Here is a 15,298-nt window from a genome sequence, read left to right on the forward strand (position 1 = left end):
TCACTATGCTGTCAAGAACATGCCTGGGATGCATGCTAGTATTGTATAGTAAATGATTGCGCCATACAGGTTTCCGATACATTCTAGTATTGATGTTTCCTGTGTCATCTAACATTAACTTAACATCCAAGAATTCTATCTCCGTATTAGAAGATGTCACTTCAAACTTCAAAACTGAAGTTGTGCTGGTCTAAAATTGTACAAAATGTTTCAAGGAGGTTAAATCGCCATCCCATAAGAGAAAACATCATCCACAAATCGAATATAGAAAACTATGTTTCTATTCCATTTGTTGTTAATATCCACTTTCCATAGTTCTTCCCATCTTGCCAGGACCAGATTGGCATAACTATTTGCGCATGGAGTTCCCATGGCTACCCCCAACTTCTGCCAGTAGTAAGTACTACCATACAGAAACACATTGTTATATAAGACCAATTCCAAGAGACTACATAGTAAATGGATATCATTGGTTGCTTTGTGCTTCACACCAAAGTCTCTGATTGCTTCGATCCCCAAATCATTGGGTATGGATGTGAACAAACTGTTCACATCCATAGTTACCAATAATAAATTCTTACAAGTATTCATCTGTTGCAGTTTCTTGTAAAGTCTACTTAAGAACTCAGCCGAGTCCTTGATCACTGCAGGTGCGTGAGGTAGCAATTTCTTTAACTCCCCTTCAATAAAAAATAGAAAGGGGTTCAGTTATCCATCCTTTTCCTGAAACGACTGGTCGCATCGGAGGGTCATGTAGATTCTTATGCACCTTAGGCATTCCATTGATGCTAGGTATAGTAGGTTGACATACTTCAAACAAATAATACAGCTCTTTGCTTATCGATCTATTCATGAGCTTGTCATAAAGCGCGTCATGTACACTATGTATAATGGTGTTCAATTCCCTTTTATCAGTCCTCCTGTAGGTGGCTATATCCGCTAGCATCTCCTTCATCTTGGTATCATAGAACGACATATCCATAACTATAACTGCCCCTCTTTTGTCAGCTTGTTTAATCATGATGCCCTTCATATTCTGTAGTTCAAATAGTGCTGTCTTCTCATTTAGAGTTAAGTTGTGGAAATGTTTACTTCCCTTTTGCTGTCTATATTCAGCCACTTCATTTTCACATAATCACACGAAGGCATCTACAGCCGGATGACATACAGGGACAAACGTACTTGGTTTCCTATATCCAATTCTAGTTTGAGATTCCTCATTGTTGGTATTGCCAAAGAGATGCCTTAAAGTCACATTCCTCCCAAAATATTTTAGATCTAGAATAAATTCACTCATTGGTGAATGCAAGGAGGGTATGAAACTCATTCCTTTCTCTAACAGTTAAGTCTGATCTCTTTTTAATACAATACTCGATATATTAAATAGAAGGGAATCATTTATTCCTGAAACCTCCATTTCTTCCTCTCCCTGCTCTGGGGTCGTACTTCCCTCGGGGTGTTGTTCTGCAACAAAAAAGGAAGTTGTTGGTAAAGCGGTAAATGTACCACCCCATCTTTGGGTTTAGTGGCATTCTGTATATCCAAAATCTTGTTATTATTCAGAATAGATATATTTTCTTCACCCTGCTCAGATAGTTCTTCTATAGTATATATACATATATATATATATATATATATATATATATATATATTATATAGTTCTAAAGCACCTCACTGAGTACCGGCGAACCAGCAACTGGCTTAGGAGAAGTTTCGTCATCGGTTTTGGATCTCGACTGCCTTTCTCTGTCCTTCTCTTTGCATTTCTTATGTACTCCGGTAGTCGGATTGCTATCCGGCGACATCTCTGGGTAGTTAAATCTGTTTCCAAAATACTTAGATGCAAAAATATACTGACGCTTAATAGTGCGTTGGTTAAATCTAGCACAAAACCGACAGCCAGGCACGTTGTGATCAGGGCCTAGGCAAGGAATACAGTATAAATGGAAATCCTTATGAGGTATTTGCTTCCTACAAGTAATACAATTATTAACTTTTTCTGACATCAGTAAAAAGCAAGAAAAAAGTTTCCCCAACGGGGCACTTAGCTTTATTGAAGACTTTGGTTCTGAAACTCAAACGTGAATATTTTAGTAGTCGGCCGACCTGCACTTGTGAAATGCTTCTGCTTTGGGCACAGCACAGCAAGAAAGACTAAAGAAAATGGCGTTGGCTGCATGTTTTATACCCCTGAAGACCTGACATCATGGAAGAGAAGACAGCAACCAATGCAGGACCCAAGACTTTGGAATTCGGGCTGACTGAGGGCAACCTGCAAGCAGATTACCCAAATGTAATGACTGCAACAGTGAAACATGAAGAACATCTACATTTACGGTAAGTGTACACAACTGTATTTTCTTCTATGCTCTCAGTATTGATTACCGAGCTAACATTAGTCTCCAGAGCATGTATCACAGATTCATGTGTTGTTGAAACCTCTCTGTTGTTTTGCCTGGGTGTAGTATGCACTATCGCAGCTTCATGTGTTGTTGAAACCTCTCTGTTGTTTTGCCTGGGTGTAGTATGCATTTCTGTTTCTGCTACAATTCTCATTGGTTTCCTAGTGACAGTCTCCTCCTTTTCATGGCTTGCTACTATTCCATTGTTTACATTAGTCTTGGTCTGTATGGTCGTTTTCTTATCTTTCGGCCATTAAAACAGGTGACCCTTCCTAAAATCATTAAAATCCCTGGATAGTTTGCTACTTTTCACTCCTTTTAACTTGGTACCATAAGCATCAAGCCTGTCTTGCAGCACCCCTAGCTTCATCACAAGGTGTCTCCCCTGTTTGTTGGTAGCTCCAAAGTGAACAAAGTGCCTGTTCTTTTTTTGGTGGGAGAGTCACACATCCACTGCATAATGGAATCAGCACTACCACAGCAGCCAGCATTGCAAATGGCAAGTAGGAGGATCCAAGCCAGTAATTTAATGTTTTTTTCTAACCCACTTCTTAACTTTGGAGCTATCAACAAACAGGGAAGACACCTTGTTATTTGAGAGCATCTATAAGGAAGTAGAGAATGCAGCTTTTAAACTAAAGCATCTACAATGGCAACGCTTTCATATGGAGACGTGCCTTCACCGTTACATTATCCCACAAGGTTTAAGAGTAAGATGCATGCCAACTTATGGAAATATGTATCCTGAATTGCTTGCCAAATGGCAAAGGATTAATATAGAAACTAGTTTCAGTTACATGAAACTTTTGATAGAATTTTTTAAACCTCAGGAAGTTGAAGCAGCAACCCTAATAGAACAAAACAGAATGAACTGGAACAAATTACACTATCTGATAACAATTTGATGAAGCTAGGGGCACTGCAGGACAGGCTTGATGTGTATGGTACCAAGTTAAAAGGAGTGAAAAGTAGCAAACTGTCCAGGGATTTTAATGATTTTAGGAAGGGTCACCTGTTTGAATGGCCGAAAGATAAGAAAACGACCATACAGACCAGGACTAATGTAAACAATGGAATAGTAGCAAGCCATGAAAAGGAGACTGTCACTAGGAAACCAACGAGAATTGTAGTAGAAACAGAAATGCATACTACACCACCTGCAGTGATCAAGGACTCGGCTAAGTTATTATGTAGACTTTACAAGAAACTACAACAGATGAATACTTGTAAGAATTTATTATTGGTAACTATGAATGCGAACAGTTTGTTCACGTCCATACCCAATGATATGGGGATCGAAGCGATCAGAGACTTTGGTGTGAAGCACAAAGCAACCGATGATATCCATTTACTATGTAGTCTCTTGGAATTGGTCTTATATAACAATGTGTTTCTGTATGGTAGTACTTACTACTGGCAGAAGTCGAGGGTAGCCATGGGAACTCCATGCGCAAATAGTTATGCCAATCTGGTCCTGGCAAGATGGGAAGAGCTATGGAAAGTGGATATTAACAACAAATGGAATAGAAACATAGTTTTCTATAATCGATTTGTGGATTATGTCTTTCTCTTATGGGATGGCGTTTTAACCTCCATGGAACATTTTGTACAATTTTTGACCAAAACAACATTTTTGAAGTTTGAAGTGACATCTTCTAATACGGAGATAGAATTCTTGGATGTTAAGTTAATGTTAGATGACACAGGAAGCATCAATACTAGAATGTATAGGAAACCTGATGGCGCAATCATTTACTACACAATACTAGTATGCATCCCAGGCATGTTCTTGACAACATAGTGACTAACTAACTAACTCGAGTGTCCAAGCTCTGCACGAGGGATGAGGATTATAGGAAGGAGCAAATTAAACTTATCAATGACTTTAATAAGAGAGGATACAAAGTCAAGGAGACACAGACCAATGAAGCAACTACCTTGGAACTATGCTCTCAGAGGGGAAGATCCTATTTTTCGGACCAAGGTGAAAAAGTTAAGATCAAGCGAAAGGAGGTAAAGTCCAATCTGAGATGCCAGTTGACATATAGTACTGACAATTTTGCTATTCGTAATACCATCAGAAAATTTTGGCCAGTGCTAACATCTGACAACAAAATTAAGAACAGGAAAAACTTAAATAGACTGTTATGTTATAAAACAGAAACTGAAGGTATTTCTGAAGACAGGAGTTTTCAGATGAACAGGAGAATTGGTACATTCAGACATGGAAGCTGCAAGGCATGCTCTCATATAAATATCTCAAATACTTTTACACATCCCCTGACTAAAAGGAACTATAAGTTTGAAGGATTTGCAAACTGTCGGAGTAAGAACATTATCTATGTGGCAACCTGCAGTCACTGCAAGGCATACTACATAGGGAAAACTAATCAAATGCTCAAGGAACGTATCCTAAAGCACTTATGTGACATAATAAAAAAAGTTACCAGCAATGCACTTTATATGCATATTAGTGTAAATGACATTCTTTCAAGTTCATGGCACTAACTAGGCTTCATGAAACACCAAGAGGAGGGGAGTTAGTAAACCGAACAGAAATTGAAGAGTTGAGGTGGATAATGAATTTGCAATCAGATCAGTCACCAGGTCTGATGCATTTGTCCCTTTAAAACCTGCACTAAAAGGGAAAGCTCTTCAGCACTGAAAATGACATAATTAGAAGGGTGTGTATGCTGCTATGGTTACTAAATGCATCTAAGAGAGTGAACACTAGGAAATGGAGGTATTTAAGAAGAAGTTTCACTGGCAAACATTTAGGATTTGAAAAAGGTATTATACCGAAAGCGCTATTTTCATAACATTTCCAAAATATCTCTAATACCTCTACAGGAACTCTGGTTATTTTTCTTTTTATAGGTACCGTACGTTTAGTGCCAACCTTTGTACTTTCTGTTGCCTAAATCATTATGCTAAAAGTTTTTGTGTTCTGGAGTTAACAAAACCAGTTGCTTAACATGAATGTTTCTAAACTCATGCACATTTTCCAGATACTCCATTATTTTCTCTTTAGTGCTCTGCAGTTCTGCCTCTTCTGGTTCTGTGAGATTTCAATTATTCTGCAATACTTTAACCTTTGATGGTCCCTCTAAGTAATTCTTGTTACTTAACTATATCGCTTTTTCTTTCATTTTACCCTATTTTTAGACTACACTTTCAGTTTATCCCACTCGCTAACTATAAGTCCGAAAGGCGTAACACAAAACAAATATCTTAGTCACAGTTGACTCAGTTGTGAGACACACAGATGTCCCTCTCACCAGGCTGGATACAGAAAAGGTCAGGGTCAGCTGTCTGTCAGGTGCCAGGATCCACCATTTCACATACACTCCGTCATAGTCCATGTTTTTGTGAATGACTTGAGATGTACCTCCTTGGACTATATGAAGAGAGACATGACTAAACTCTCGGATTATGTGTCTCAGGCAGGTATGTCCCTAGTCTTAAGCAGCATTTTACCTTCGCCTAGGATGATACCTCAATACAAACAAAAAATGATTGACTTCAACAATCGTCTTAGTTACTGGAGTCATTCAAAGGGGATCCAGTATCTGTCAGCCTGGGATGACATGGTCGACAGACCCCTGTGCTTTGCCAGAGATAGTCTTTATCTGTCACCCCTGGGATTTCAGTTACTGGGTGAGGCTCTTCCATACCCATAGTGCCTTTTTCAGGCAACGTCACAAGAACAAAATTCTCTATGTAAAAATACCCTCTAAAACAATCTCAAGGTTTCGCTGCTAAAAAACTAGGAGTCTAAACCAGAAACTGCACTCACTGGAAGCAGTCCTCACCCCTGGAAGATGCTGACATTTTTGCAGTCAATGAGACCTGGTTTAAGGCTGCAGAGAACATCCCAGCTATACCAGGTTACATTTCTTTCCACATATTCAGACCACAAACTGAAGGCGTGTGGACTAAAGGAGGTGGTGTATCAATATTCATTAAAGATAAATATACCTCTAGACTGGTTAAACAGCATGATTCCCTTGAATTATTTTGGGTGCAATTAACTGTAGGTAAGATCCATCTTCGGGTCATTGCCAGCTATAGAACCCTCCTCCATGAATTAGGACATCCACTCAGCCTACCTGGATCTACTTGAGTCAATCAAAATACAACCAAACACCCTGGTTTTCGGTGACTTTAATTACCTATCCATAGACTGGGTAAATTATATGTGTTCTAACTCACTTGCCCAAAGGTTCCTGGACTTTGTTAACTCCAATGCCCTGGACCACACCCACAAGGGGCTCAAACATCCTGTACCTGGTGGTAACCAGCAAGGAGAACCACTGCACCACCCTCACTGTGTGGCCATCTCTGGTGAGATCTGACCACAAATCAGTCTTGCTAGAATTAACTATAACACAACCCCCCCCCCCATAGCAACAACTAGACTAAATAAGTTCTCCAAGGCCAATTACAAGCTCTTACACGATGGCATAAACAGCTTCATAGCCCTTCCCCCACTGATGGAACAGACACCGATGGTGAGTTATACACCAGTGCTTTATACAAGCACCTGTACAATTGTATTGACTCTGCTGTACCTGATAGAACCAAAGCAAGATCTTCAAGGAAAAACAAACCTGCCTGGTGGACAACTTCCATTAATAGGCTGTACAATAGAGAAAGAAATTGCTGTCTAAGAATAGGAAGGAACTGTCTCAAAACTGGAAACAAACAAGTAAATAAGACTCCTAGTGAAGTCTTCCAAAGCTAACTACGAATCCAAATCAGCTTTCCTAACTAAGGACAACCACAAGGTGTTCTTTAGTTACATCCGTAACCTCAAAGGTAAAGCCTGGTAGTTAATGGTACTACATATACAGAACCTGTGGATATAGTAAATCTGCTGACTGACAGGTTCAGTGAAAACTTGACTCCCCTCTACCCGCCACATATACCTCAAAGCATATCTAACACCTATCCCCACCTAGTATCTCCAAGGAGCAGGTCTTAAATGCTCTCTACAAGGCCATAAACGCAGCCTCTATGGGACCACACAACATCCCAGGCTGTGTTCTACATCGATTAAATGAGGAATTAGCATCACCATTGAACATGCCTTTCAATCACACCCTAAGTACTGGCTTCACTTCATCCCAGTGGAATGGAAAACAGCTACCATCATCCCTTTGCACAAATGGGATGCATCCACTGACCCTGGGAACTATAGACCCATTAGCCTGACCAATCTTATCTGCAAAGCCATGGAACAAATCATCATGGACTGTATTAACAAAGATACAGGAAATCTCCAAATGTTTGACCCCATCCAGTTTGGCTTTGTCAAGGGGAGTTCATGCCTGTTAAACTCGGTGGACTTCTTTAAGACAGTCACCAAAGCTCTAGATGAGGGCAAATCTGTGCATGTGGCCTACTTAGACTTAGCCAAGGCCTTTGACACAAGCCCTACTCAGGCATAATTGATAAACTCACCCAGCTGGGTATCAACCCATATAATGTCAGGTGGGTTACAAACTGGCTCACTGATAGAACTCATAAGGTCAAAATAGGGGACTCCGCCTCCTTCAGCACACCCGTAACCAGTGGTGTTCCACAGGGATTGGTTCTGGGACTCCTACTGTTTTGAATCTACTTCTCTGAAGTACTGGCTAAAACTGAAGGACTATGGCTGACTAGGTTTGCTGATGACTTGAACTGGGAGTAATCACCGAAATCCCTAGCAATGTCAACATCCTGCAAGAAGGTCTTACACAGACTAATAACTGGTGCCAAAGTCATGATCTTAAACTTAATGCAAAAAAAAATGCATTATCATCCCCTTTGGCAAGAGTTATGTTCCTGCAACTACCACATCATTAGCAATACCCTAAGCACACAGTTAGTGGTGAGAGATCTAGGCATACAGGTTGACAGTAAACTTAACTTCGATCACCATGTCTCCGCAGTGGTAAGAAGGGAATTTTATATTGCTAATCTCATAAGTAAGGGCATTGCCTCCAAAAAAAAAAAAAAAAAAAAAAAAAAGGCGGTTATAACCCCCTGTACTCTTCCTTTCCCTCATCAGGCCAATAATAGTGTACAATGCTTCCTTTGGTATGTGCCTTCCCAAACATCTCCAGCAATTGGAGAGACCACAAAAGTTCCTTACAAAGAAATTTCAGGTGCTTCAAGTTCTGTCTTATGCAGACAGACTAAAAACATTGTCATTTTACTCTGTTTCATGCAGACTGTTTAGAGGTGACCTGTGCCTTGCATACAGAGCAATCTCTGACACAGCTTTAATAGAAATGCTGCACATTCGAAAGTCAAATGGCACATGAGTCACTCACTCAAAGGACCTCCACTTGGTATGTGACATCAACAGAACTTGCTGGAGAGACAGATTTGTCTCACACAGGTTGCCCTATCTTTAGAACAAGCTTCCTATTCATGTTAAACAAAGCCCCTCACTGACCCTATTTGAGCACAGGTTGGACGACTGGATGGATAACCGGAAATTCACTCTGGGGATTCCACCTGTGTCCCTCTTGGACAGGGGCAATTAGGTGCTAATTTTAGTGTCTGCTTGAACCAGACACCCTTGTGAACAGGAGGCGAACTTGGCTAGGCTTGAAAGGGCCCTGGGACCATTAGCCTAGCAACCTCCTATGATCCTCTGATCCTATAACTTCTGAAGAAATGTATGCCTTCCCTAATAATTCCCAAGTAATTTCTACTACCCATTCCTTACATTCATCTATTTTAACAGGTAGGTGGGTGAGCACCATTTTGACTTCATTACCCTGCATTTTTACCTCACTTGTTAACTGGCACACGATCTGAAATAGTTACTGATGCATGTCAAATCTTTCAGTTAAATGCACATATTCCTGTAAAATATAATTTTTGTCTAGTCTAGCCCAGTTATTGTACCTTGGGAAATAATATGAAAGTCTCTCCAAGTTCCTATTATTGAATTCATGCCTACCATACGAAATATTTTCAAAAGTATCTTCAGAAATCTACACTTCCTTCCACCTTTCCAGGTCCCTGGCTGCTGTGCGCTCCTGCCTTGGCGAGTTATCTCTGAAGTTAATAGCACCATCCCTACTGAATCTTGTCCTGCTTTAAGCCCTACTGCTGTTGGATGATCCTGGCCCTGCATACAGTGACTGAAAGTCTGCCTGCCTCCCATATTAATCTACAGTCAAGGAACTGAAAAAGTTAATAGCACCATCCCTACTGAATCTTGTCCTGCTTTAAGCCCTACTGCTGTTGGATGATCCTGGCCCTGCATACAGTAACTGAAAGTCTGCCTGCCTCCCATATTAATCTACAGTCAAGGAACTGAAAGTAGGTCTTGGGCTTCGCTTTCTTGCCTCATTAGCCTCTGTATAGGTCCACCTTCAGAGTCCAATACTCTGCCTGCGCTTGTGTGCCTAGCAGCCAGTACCTCTCCTCTCTTAGTATCTCTCCCCTCTTATCCCCCCAAACCCCCCTCACTTTCACCTTTTCCTGCCCTCATTTTCTTACTTTTTTTCATTCCCTTGTCCTGTTTGTATTTTCCCCGTTCTCCCTCTCATTTACCTACACCAGCCACTAGGTGGCGCTCTACTCACTCTCTTTCTTCTTTGCTTCCTCCTATTCCCCTGATTAGCCCTCCTTAGTCTGCTCTGCTAAATTGGTTTTCCATCCCTCTACCTCTATTTTCTTCCTTACTGTCTGCCTATTCTCCTTGCCTACTGTGCTGATATCTCTCCAGTAACCTGCCCTACTCTCCTCCATTACACCTCACCCATTTCCTCCTAACTCCTTCAGTATTCTTTTCTGTCGTAATCCTCCTTACCTTTCTCCTATCCCCTCTGGTATCTGGTTCCTATCTTACCCCTTCCTTATTGACACTCGCTGCTCCTATATTCTCACCTGCTTTTCTGATTGTCTCCTGGCTACACCTTCAGTTGTTAGTTATCTCTCTTCTTAACACCACGTCACTTATTATCTCCCTACCTTTTCTCTCGACATTATCACTAGTAGGACTTATTCTCGTATTATTCCTGTCTACTACAGCCCTTTACTTATCCTCCCAGTTACCCCTTCCTTTTTTTCCATCTCCCCTACCCTTTTCCTTGGTCCCGCCTACCCTTTCCTATAGCCTGCATTCTTCTCCCCCGTCCCGCCCTTCTTCCTCTGAAGTTACTTATACCCCTTCCTGTACCTGCCTCACCCCTTTCACTTCCTTCCACCTTTCCAGGTCCCTGGCTGCTGTGCGCTCCTGCCTTGGCGAGTTATCTCTGGTAGGTTACGATTACCTTGGGCTTTCTCTGCATGGAATATTTGATGTTGTCAAGGCCGAAATAGCTGAACTTATTACTGCATTTATCAGTGATTACTGTCGCTAGTAGTCCTAACACTATGCTACTGTGAAGTTTTTATTTATTCCGACGAGGCACCATTGGTTCTCAAACGAAGGACCCTGGGTTCGGACTAACAGCTTCCCTATGTCCTCCAGGCAACGGGTCTGGTTAATCCGCTGTATTACCTGATGTTTGCTGCTAAATGTTGTTCAACATAGTCACATTACATTTTGAAGCTTATAAAACTGTTGTAGTAATCTGCTCGTTCACTTTATATCTCTATAGCATATGTGTTTAGCATTATTACATCGCTGTGTTGAGCTTATAATTTTACTGCAAGACCTGCTCATGCATTTTAGTACAAACTGATGTTGCCTAGTTTACTCCTGTTTTTTCTTTATAACGCCAAGCGTTAAAGCATTTGCACTGTGTTAGATGTGTTAGAGATACAGACTAATTCTATTTCTTGCTCTACATTGTATTTTTTTCTGCCTGTACACATATCTAGACAAGTTAGTACCTGGCCCGGCTATCGTTAGAGTTACAGCCCACTGCTACCAAACTGCATCACACACGTGGGGCTTCTTTATCGTTAGCTGGCGTGTTTGCTGGTGCAAATACGCTAAGGCGCATACAAATAACCTACGACCCGGCACTGATGGCTTATTTTCCATAGATGCCTCTGCTGCTAGCCTTATCTAGGGCTTGTTACCAACCATTTTCCCATTTTTGCATACTAGGCTCGCTATAAGCCTAGCTGTACTTTAAACGCCAATACTCCTTGCGAGTCAGCACTGCAGTAGATAAGGGATGTACTCTTCGGTTCATCTCTGATAGAACCTCTGCAAGTTTGAAACAGTAACTTCGGATTCTCTGCTCTGGCGTACCTCTTACACAGTACCCTAGTAGCTGTATCACCTACACTATTGTTAGTGAGTCCAACTACATATTTTTAATTAGCTTTACAAATAGTCTAACCTCCCTGTATCCCCGTAATGAATTGAATACAATATACTACTATCTTGTGTGTTACCAACTGGTCACATGACTGCTGCTACTTAAAATATCTAGTGTTTAGAGTCTATCAAGTAGATCTAGGTATACATTTTGCTTGATTTATTTCTAGCTCACTATTGTTAGTTTTTATGTATTTCCCGCTCTTAATGTTATCAGGGTTAGATTTAGACAAGCTGTTTCAACAGGGTTAGATTGCTAGATAATTTTACTGTTAGACTGCTTGATAATTTTGCTGTTGTACCTCTGTTATTCCTTACTAATTGGCTTTGTTTTGTACCTATTCAATTTAACACCTATGCTAAGACTGTTATTCTTCTTTCCCCCTAGAAGTTAATAGCACCATCCCTACTGAATCTTGTCCTGCTTTAAGCCCTACTGCTGTTGGATGATCCTGGCCCTGCATACAGTGACTGAAAGTCTGCCTGCCTCCCATATTAATCTACAGTCAAGGAACTGAAAGTAGGTCTTGGGCTTCGCTTTCTTGCCTCATTAGCCTCTGTATAGGTCCACCTTCAGAGTCCAATACTCTGCCTGCGCTTGTGTGCCTAGCAGCCAGTACCTCTCCTCTCTTAGTACCTCTCCTCTCTTATCCCCCCAAACCCCCCTCACTTTCACCTTTTCCTGCCCTCATTTTCTTTCTTTTTTTCATTCCCTTGTCCTGTTTGTATTTTCCCCGTTCTCCCTCTCATTTACCTACACCAGCCACTAGGTGGCGCTCTACTCACTCTCTTTCTTCTTTGCTTCCTCCTATTCCCCTGATTAGCCCTCCTTAGTCTGCTCTGCTAAATTGGTTTTCCACCCCTCTACCTCTATTTTCTTCCTTACTGTCTGCCTATTCTCCTTGCCTACTGTGCTGATATCTCTCCAGTAACCTGCCCTACTCTCCTCCATTACACCTCACCCATTTCCTCCTAACTCCTTCAGTATTCTTTTCTGTCGTAATCCTCCTTACCTTTCTCCTATCCCCTCTGGTATCTGGTTCCTATCTTACCCCTTCCTTATTGACACTCGCTGCTCCTATATTCTCACCTGCTTTTCTGATTGTCTCCTGGCTACACCTTCAGTTGTTTCTACCTGCTCCGTTCGCCCTCTGGCTCACTCCGCCCTCCCTCCCTACCCCAATTCCCACCCACCCCAGGGGTCATACACTTATAGCTCTATAGCCACACCCCTAGCCCTCCTATCCTATTACTCTCCTTCCCGCCAAATTGTTCCCCAGCCTTAGTACATCCCTTCCTTCTCTATCTCTGCCCTAAGACCATACATCTTCTATTACCTTTCACTATTACCTAGACTTCTCTCCTTACACTTTCTTTCCTCTCCAGCCTTTCTTTCTCTTTTCCCATTAAAACCCTTTCTTATCTACCAACTGCTTTAAACAACGGACTATCCCCTCTATTGCTTACTACATTCTATTCTCTCCCCTTTACACTTTCCCCTCTACTTCCTCACCTCTCTAATTACTAAATGATGCCTCCCTACATACTAACTATGCCTTTACTCTCTATCGTAATCATAACCACCCTTCTTTCAACATACCTTCTCACCTTTCTTGAAATTTCACTGGATAATTCTCTTATCTCCACACATAAACACACCTCTACTAGACTCACATTCACAACCTACCCTAATGTTAATTCCACCCCTAGTTATCATCTATCTAAATTCCATAGGCAACATCACCTTACCTACCCCCTACTATCTTGCAAAAAAACAAAATCACTAACAATTCTAAATAAGAACTACTTAACAAAACTTATTAATCCTACCCTACTAGATGGAGACATCCACCCCAACCCTGGCCCTACCTCACCACCTCCCCAAAACTGCTTACCTAACCCCAACAATAACTTCCTTATAGGACACCTTAACATCCAAAGCATAAATAACAAAATACCTTTCATCCATGCCCTCTTAGATATCCACTCATTTGACATCCTTTGCCTCTCTGAAACCTGGCTTACCCCAGGCACAAAAGACTCAGAGATTGTACCCCAAGGTTATAACATAATAAGACATGACCACTTAAAACGTAAGGGTGGAGGAGTAGCAATACTCTTCAAAAATCAACTTAACATATCTATTCAACCAGAATGCCCAAACCTAAATAGCAAAACAGAAACCATCATTATTAAACTCCAACTTAACCCCAAAAAATCTATTTACATTATTTGTTTGTATCTTCCCCCAGGTAATAACATTCCAATACTAGAAGACTTTTTAAGCTGGGTTTCTACCAACTACCCCCAAGAAACCATAATTCTTGGTGACGTTAACATAGACTGGAACACTATAAATACAGTCAATCCCACCTCCCATATTAACCTACATGGGTTTTCACAAAGTATTACCTCAACTACAAGAGTCAATAAGCCCAGTAAGAAAGAGAGTATATTAGACTGGATACTAACTAATAAAGTTAAGACACATTATAAGGTAGGTATTATGCCTGATGACATCAGCGACCACTGCCTAACCTACATTACTAGACAAAAATCAGAATTTGTTAACCTCCCAAATACAAGGCTAATTGATCAGTCAAGCACTTTAACATAGACCTTTTTAAAGCCGAACTGAGAGCATGTAATTGGAATTGCTTAAAATCACTCCCCCTGGAGGAAGCAGTATTATTCTTTAATTCTACATTCCTATCTATACTTGATTCTCACGCACCAGAACGCTCTATTAGAGTAAAGACCAAATCTGCCCCATGGCTGACCACCAACACAAAAAAACTCATGCTTGCTAGAAACAAAGCATGGACAACTTGGAGATGTAATAAACTAAACCCTGACTTAGTTAATTTCCGCCAGCTTGTAATTTAGCAAAAATCAATAATCTCTGACAAGAAAAACTTCTACTGTAACCTCCAGGAAACTCATATTAACAACCCTAAACAGTTCTGGTCATCAGTAAATAGACTTCTTTCCCCAGGAACTGCTAAAACTCCTTCCCCACTAAATGCTGACCCAGAAACCCTCTCCAGACTGCCAATGCTTTCAACTCTTTTTTCTCTGAAACTATTCAAACCCTAGCCAAACAAATGAACACTAACAACTCTCATATACCACCTAACATAACTACCTCTTCCTTCAATTTCTCTCTAAAACCTATATCTACCTCATTCATCTTCAAACTCATTCACAAACTGAAACCCTGTACCCTTCTGCTGACAAGCTCCTTCTCTTTTCCTTCAGAAAGCTGCTAAAGAAATTGCTTATCCTATATCCTTACTCATCAACAGAACTATCCAAGAAGGAACCATCCCTGATATATGGAAAGTCTCCTATATTATACCACTTCATAAAGGTGGAAACTCCCTTGACCTTTCCAACTTTAGACCAATTGCCCTTCTTTCACCCCTTGCAAAAATAATGGAAAAATGTATTCACCAGCAACTGGTACACCACCTCTCTCTCCACAACATAATAGCAAACTGCCAGCATGGTTTCAGACCCCATCATAGTACCACCACTGCCCTTCTCTCCTTTGTAGATACTATCAACAAAAATCGAAACAACCATTCTCTCTCCTCCGCTCTTTTCATTGATCTCT

This window comes from Protopterus annectens, chromosome 13.part0 (genome assembly GCF_019279795.1).
Source record: "Protopterus annectens isolate FY-2018-M chromosome 13.part0, PAN1.0, whole genome shotgun sequence".
NCBI lineage: Eukaryota > Metazoa > Chordata > Ceratodontiformes > Protopteridae > Protopterus > Protopterus annectens.